This window comes from Octopus bimaculoides, chromosome 10, assembly GCF_001194135.2.
Source record: "Octopus bimaculoides isolate UCB-OBI-ISO-001 chromosome 10, ASM119413v2, whole genome shotgun sequence".
Taxonomy (NCBI): domain Eukaryota; kingdom Metazoa; phylum Mollusca; class Cephalopoda; order Octopoda; family Octopodidae; genus Octopus; species Octopus bimaculoides.
Window position 1 is genome coordinate 27,156,404 of NC_068990.1, and position 8,434 is coordinate 27,164,837.

Consider the following 8,434-nt stretch of genomic DNA (forward strand, 5'->3'; position numbering starts at 1 on the left):
TATATATATATATATATATATATATATATATATATATATATGAATATATGAACACGTTATGGTGACATTAAGGAGTACAGTTTTCAAGAGATTGATAAAATATTTGTTACAGTACGATATAAAGATAACGGGTTTGAAAAGCATTTGACATCTAAATTAATAGATAAATAAATAAATTTATAAATAAATATATAAATAGTACAAAAGACGCCATATTGTCAGGCGATAAAGCAAGCAATAATACAATCCCGTCACCTATCACAACTGTGGATAATCATTACATTGAAATCATCGATTATCGGAATAGTATCAAACTATAAATCAATGAATGGTGTTCTGAAATAAATTACTTGAACTATCGATAAAAGATGCAAGAACATTCTTTAGATCACTCGATTGTTTACGTAGATGAGACTGTGAATAATGGAGACACTTTGTAAAGCACTTTAAGAGTGAGTATTATTGAGGCTTGCTGTTTAGTTGTGCCTCAGATCTGATCGAGTAAACCTTTGATCAAATACGTCCCAGCTGTAAAGTGTTAATTTAGTGATGTTTAGCTCCTATTTCAAGTCGGTCAATCGCTTTACTAGTATTTCATTTGAAAACTGTAACATCTTATATAGATGACGTGTACTAGAGGACTAAACGAACAGTCCCTTGTCAACAGACTATATTATAGGATGGTGGATTACTATACTATGACTGCGGTTGCACTAACAGAAAAATTATACATATTTTTTCAATGTTATTGAATTAGATCCCTCCTTTCTCGAGCGTCTAGTAACATAATCTGTATCACGTCCTCACGTTGTTTTTTTGTTGTTGTTTTCTTGTATTTTTCCTTTTTTGAACTTATATATATATATATATATATATATATATATATATATATATATTTCTCCGGTTTACCGTCAGATCATTAGTGTTCGAGGCATTTTCTATGATGTGATTTCATTGTAACAAACATAGTTATCGTTTACCTTTTACTTGTTTCAATCATTAGACTGCGACCATCTTGGGGTACCGCCTTGAAGAATTTTAGTCGAAAGAATTTTAATTTTTTAAAGCCTAGTTATTGTATCGGTTCTTTTTTTTGCCGAACTATTAAGTTACGGGTATGTAAACAAAGGAGTATGTGTGTGGGTGTGTAAGTGTTCATGCACGTGCTAGAAGGTTTTTTTTCACTTTCCGTCTACCAAATCTACTCAAAAGGATTTCGTCGGCCCGTGGCTATCGTAGACGACACTTGCTCAAGGCAAGACTGAATCCGGAACCATGTGGTTGGGAAGCAAATTTCTTACTACTCAGCCACTCACTGTGGATAAATTTTTGTTTTTGTTTCATTATATATTAGTTTGCCGTTAGAAACACCATAGAGAAATACTGAAACAATAATTTTAAAGAATATGTGAGATATTGGGCATGAGAAAAATTAAAGACGATACGATTAAGAATAGGCTGAGGAAGAAGATGAAGGAAACGATGAAAAGTAGAGCGAGGAAACGAATAAGAAAGAAAAAAGACAATAGCACATTGCTATCACTGTTACTTTACGCGCATGCGTAGTGATCAATCACTAAAAGACCAAAACACCCCAATGGTTTTGAACAAATATCTTCAGATTTTTCCACAAAGGGACTCTCTTGCGAACGTCTTTTAGCTTGTTTCACAATGTACCCCTTGACAACAAAAAGATTTACAATGTGAAACATCAGGAAACCACTGATTTGGTGTTACCAACACTGTCGATTATGTGAGTTAATGAACTCTCACCACCGCTGGAATCTCGTGATTTATGGGTTTTGAATATGTTGTTGGTCAGTGAATAAACTGCATTTAACGCTAAACAGCACTTGGAAACAATCAACATCGATTGAAACAAATGAGACCAGGCTTTAACAGGATTCGTGCATCCACTAATCATGCTTGACAGACTTAGCAAGAACAAGCGGTAAGTTAAAAAAATAAAAACCTCTAACCAACTACGATTTATTAACGGGTTATGTAAAATGTGAGGCAGCTGCCGACAAAAGATACTTGATAGCAAATAACATCACAAATAGAAAATGAATACATGTAGTTTTAAGAAAAACAACGTTTCCAAAGAAAAGTTATAATGGAGTTAATCGTATGATTACCAAAAATTCCATTGGTTCTCAGTATCATAACATATAATGTCATTTTGGCGAATATAATGAAGATCCCCACCTTGGGTATTTTGGTTGAAAGTATTTTAGTGAAGAATCTAGTCGTAATATTAACGAGCTATGATGGATTCGTTGCCCTGATCATCCGCTTCCATTTATATTTATATCCGCTGATGTGTAAAGCCATGTAACAAAATACTTGCGTAATGTCCTCGAAATAATGTTAGTTTAAATAAGAAGAAGTGTATGGAAGAACATTATAATATTGTGTGCAGATGCAAGCAATCAATACATCGTTGAAATTTGGTCAAACACTCTTGAAATTCTCGGTTAGAATCCGCTGGAGAGAAACACAAACTCAACAATGTTATGTATGTATACAGAGTGTATATACATATCAATATAAAGAGATTGGTATTTTATAAATAATATGCTAGCAGCTGGCTTTCGTTTTATAACATGCTATCTGAATTAATATCGTATTTCATGGATAATCTCTCTTTGTTGCCATATAGATAATTAAAACCAACATCATCACTAAAACAGAAACGAAATATTATCTAGATTACCACTTCGAGAATGCTTACACAAACACACAAACACACAAACACACAAACACACAAACACACACACACACACACGGCCTCATATGCATCTAGTTTACTTAATCTCACAATTCTCAACGCTTAGCTATACAACGATTCTAATCTCACTGTAATCGTTTAGAAACCTGGTTCCGAAAACTAGTAAATGTAATACTTACTAAATGCACCTGCTATCTTTTACAAGAACAAAATGCAAAAGAAAAAAATTATGAAAATAAATTCAACCGAACGTCGTATTCAACAATAAAACATGCCACACACACAAACAGACAGACACAGAAATGGACACACAGGCACACATAAGCACACACACATACACACACGCATGACGAAATTACTTTGTATTTCTTCCATCTCTGCAGTAATCACAGCGTGAGTCGAATAGCAAGGAAAATGAGAAAACCAAAGCGTAACTAATAATAACTTGTGGAAGATATGACTATAAAAACATACATTTCATACATACATAAGTATGTACGTACATACATACAAGCATACATACATACATACATACACACACATATATGTGTTTATGTGTATATATGTATGTATATATATATATATATATATATATATATATATATATATATATAAATATAAATATAAATACACACACACACACACACACATATATATATATATGTATATGTATATATATATACATACACATATATATACATACATACGCACACACGCACTCACACATACACACGTATAAAGACAGGAGATGGAATTCACGACCTTGTTTATTCAGAACGACTACGACCGTTTCGACTCATCATGCACTCATACCTTACAGGTGACAATCTGTACAACCAGTTACCATACACCCTACGTGCAGATGCGTCTCCTCAGCTGACGTCTCTAAACATACATCGGATTGTACTTGCCGATTCTCTTATTTCTATAACAATACATTTTGGTTAGTTTAGCATACTTGCCTTCTGCATAATTCACTGAGATAGCAAGAACTGAAATATGATATATATTATATCTCAGTGAATTATGCAGATGGAGTGTATGCTACATTAACCAAAATGTATTGTGTTGGAAATAAACGAAACGGCAAGGAAAGACCTGAGGAGACGCATCTGTATCTAGGATGCATGATAATTATTTGTACAGTATCTCACATGTAAAGTATGGGTGTATGATGAGTCGAAACGGTCGTAGTGGTTCTGAATTAAGAGTCTCGCGAATGCCATTCCTTGTCTCTCATATTTTTAATATAAACTGTACGGACACAACGGGAATTCTGAAGTACATTCAGTGGCGTACAGCTCTATACTGTTGTTGAAATCGGGACATCAGGTCGCCGAATAATATGGATGGTCTTTAAACAGTATACTACAAGGTGTAAACACGAATATAAAATTATCAGTATACATACATACATACGTACATACATACATACATACATACATACATACATACATACATACATACATACATATATATATATATATATATATATATATATCAATAGAGGATATATTAACCTCATAAAGGGATGATTACATTCAAGAAAACATTGGTTCTATACCAAATTACGAAATATACTTTTGGGAAATAAAATATTCCTAAATTAGTAGGTATATATTATGCATTTTATCCATATTAGTTTAATGACAGGAATGAAAATGGAGAGTTGAAAGTTAATAATTAAAACAGTTGGAGGATGTATGAAGTATCATTTTATTTATAAATAATTATTAACACTCAACTCTCCATTTTCTTTTCTGTTATTAAGTGAATACAGATTACACACACGCACACTCACATAAATGTACCTCTCCAACACCACCATCCTCACAGGCACCCATCGTCGTCCCTATCACATCAGCGACTCCTTTACTGCATCTCTCGCTGTCTCTGCCCTTCCCTGTACATCCGTCAAATGGGACGCCACTTGGCTGGCCGGCTCGCTGAGCAACTCCACGACATTAGACTCGGCAATGACACCCTGGTCTCGCACTATTTACGCTCTACCGGTCATTAGCTACAACATCTGTCTTTGTTCCGACTGCCTATGCACAGGGGCCATCCGGACTCTCGCCTTCACTGTGAATAGGAATTGGTCTTTTTTCTTCTCTCCTTTGCCCCACATGGGCTCAACTCACCTCCTCTCTTCATCTGATACCAGCATCACCTCCTCTCTTCATTTGATACCAACCCCGCACCACCCCACACACACAAGCACTGACCACTTCCCAGCACCCACTCCACGTGACCGATAGAACAAGTACCTGGATTAAAATAAATGTTCTGGGATCGAGTCGTTCGGTTAAAATTCTTCAAGGTGTGGCCGCAGTCTAAGATAGCTATTTGCATATATATGTGTGTGTGTGTGTGTATGTATATGTATGTATGTGTGTGTATATATGTATTTGTGTGTATATATGCATGTATGTATTTAAATATATATATATATATATATATATATGAATACATACATACATATATATATTTTATGTAATATAATATAATATATATATATATATATATATATATATATATATATATATATATATATATATATACACACACACAAGAAAAAGCTGAAAGATATATGTGCGTGTATCTGTGTGTATGTATGTATGTTAGTTTCACTGAAGAGCTTTTAGATATGTCTTGAAACCTAGGAAACGCATGCACAATACCACCCAGCTTAGCGAAGCCGCACCAATGGAAGTGCCATCTATCTACGAACATAACATTATCGCAGATGCCAAAAGAAGGCCTGAACTGTGCAAGGCCAGATCCATCTTCCCGCCCTCAGTCCTAGCAGACTAGCCGAGCCCGACCTACGGCAAAGTCAACTACTGAATAATATGACATATCTTCCCATTAGTACTGCTTTACTACGACCCCCACACATCACTAAATAATCAGATAGTGACACAGTGAGGTTCTCATCTTAAAACCGATGTCATGCAACCTAGTGTGCTAGATTTATGTGTGTTCCATTCAAATATTTCATGACATATCTAGGAAGTGATCTTTCGTGCGTAGTTGAATCGGATCAATATAATCTTTCCAAAAATAATCCTAACAGAACCGCTGAAGTAGTATCTACGTTTACGCTAGCTAGATGTATTGTAGCAATGATGCAGCCACCATTTCTTTAGTGAATCATTTCCAGCGCCTTTTTAAATAAGGATTTTTTATTCTAGGTTGTAAATTTTAAGTCGGAATTGCTCTCGATAAGAATGGAGCTAAAAGTATTTGAGACGTCAGTCAAAAAGTTCTATTTAGATATAAGCTTCCGGAGTTACCAATAACAACGACGATGACGACGACAGCAACAGATTTTGATCAACGCAATGTTGAATCAGAATCGATTACGGATTAAACAGCAACCAGACGAATAACAACACTACACAAAAACAACAACAACATCAACAATAATAACGACTGTGACTAGAAAGGCATCAAAAGGAAAAGCAACATGTATGACCCTTGGCTCTACGAAGCAATAACTGAACTGATGTGCTTGAAAGGTGTTATGTGGTTGTGGTCATGCAGCAGATTACAGAGAAGATTAGAAATGTGAGCGCAAAATGATACAACAATCTATTGTTTCAGCAGTAATTGTCTTGAAATATTTCAGCCATCACCAAACTAGCTCACAGCATTGTGCAGACTCACTAGACAGTGAAACATTTGCTAAATGCCGATATGGTAACATGCCACATGTGTCTTTGACTCACTTTTACGGACACACGGTTCGTTGGAGAAACAGTGGAATGAATGGATGTTTGAGATGGTGTGGTTTCTTAAAGAGACGATCTGGAGATAAATTCCTTATTCAGTGTTAATCAGTGGTTTTCAACAGGTGTTCATATGACCCTTAGGGAATCATATAAGATTTTGTTGCTAAAATTAAAGGCGCAAGAAATTGGTTATGCTTCTAGAATGCACAAAAATTTTAACAATTTATACAATACCCAATAAAATCTAATTATCAAAACACAGCAGTATACTTTAATTATCGAATGGTTATCGAAATCCACCAGTTCCACGATAGGAATCAAAGGGCCCCATAGGTAAAAAAAATAAAGGTTGTTCAGGGAGAAAGAAATACACAGCCTTGCTTGATTGATACAATTTCCAGGCCAAAGAATGTTTGTAATGGTCGATGTAAGGTCAGCTGGTCATTGTGATGGAGATAATGAGATGGCGTTTAAATAGAAGAGACCATCGTGATTGTAGTGGTTATAAGAGTGACAGATGTGCTGGTGGTCATTGTAGTGAAAAGAGGTTGGCTGTCGTGGGGATGGGGATTTTCCTTATCGGTAGTATGGAAGGGTTGAAGGGGAGTGTGAAGTTAATAAGTACGGTGATAATGGTAGAGTTAATAAGAGAGTTAATGAGAGAGGTATGTTTGTGCAAAGTTACGTGTGTAATAATATGTATTCATATACGAAAACATTTACATAACTGCTATTATATGTTTGTATGTGAAGAGCCCTATCTATCTGTCTATCTATCTATCTATCTATCTATCTATCTATCTATCTATCTATCTATCTATCGCTCTCTCTCTCTCTCTCTCTCTCTCTCTCTCTATCTATCTATCTATCAATCTATTTTGCTCATTTATCTATCTGTAGGTTTATACATGAGGCGTAGCTGTGTGGTAAGACGCTTGTTTCCCAACCACATGCTTGTGGGTTCGGTCCCACTGCATGGCACCTTGGGCAAGTATCTTCTACTATAGTCTCGGACCAACCGAAGCCTTGTGTAAGAAAGATAAATTGATAGATAGATAGTTTGAGAGAGAGAGAGAGAGAGAGAGAGAGATAGCGAGAGAGAGAGAGAGAGAGAGAGAGAGAGAGAGAGAGAGAGAGAGAGAGAGAGAGAGAGATAAATAGGTAAATAGATGGATAGATTGATAGAAAGGTAAAATGATGGTTAGATAACTAGATAGATAAATGAATAAGTAGATAAATACATTGATAGATAGATCGATAGATAAATAGAGAGATCAATAGATAAATTGATAGATAAACAGATCAATCGATAGATAAATAGAAAGATAGATAGATTGATAGATAGACAGATAGATGGATAAATATGTAAATACAGATATATACGCACACATATATGTACTTATGCCTGTATGAGTGTACTTAACGAGTAGAATTATTTATTTTAATATATAGATTAATATTATACATGCCACACAAACACACATATCAACGTTGATATATCTATAAATTTCTGTGTGTGTGTGTGTGTGTGTGTGTGTGTGTGTGTGTATACGAGTGTCTGGTTGTATGTGTGTTCCTCTCTCTACACATTTATTTACGCTCTAAACTGTGCTCTGTATAACTGACATAAATCCATATATATGTGAGCAACTGAGAAAGAAAAACAACAGTGTGTGCGCGTGCGCGCGCTTGTAGGCTTGTGTGTGTGTGTGTGGATGTAAGTGTGTATGTATTGTTTTTATGTGTGTGTGTGTGTGTGTTTGTCTGTAACTACGTTTTTAGTAAAGCATATTTGCTTTTGGGGCGTGTTTCTGGTTCCGTTTCAACCTGCGTATATAGCGTATATTTAGAAGCATACATACATACATACATGCATACATACATACATACTTACATACATACATACATACATACATACATACATACATACATATACATACAAACGTATATATGTATATATATATATATA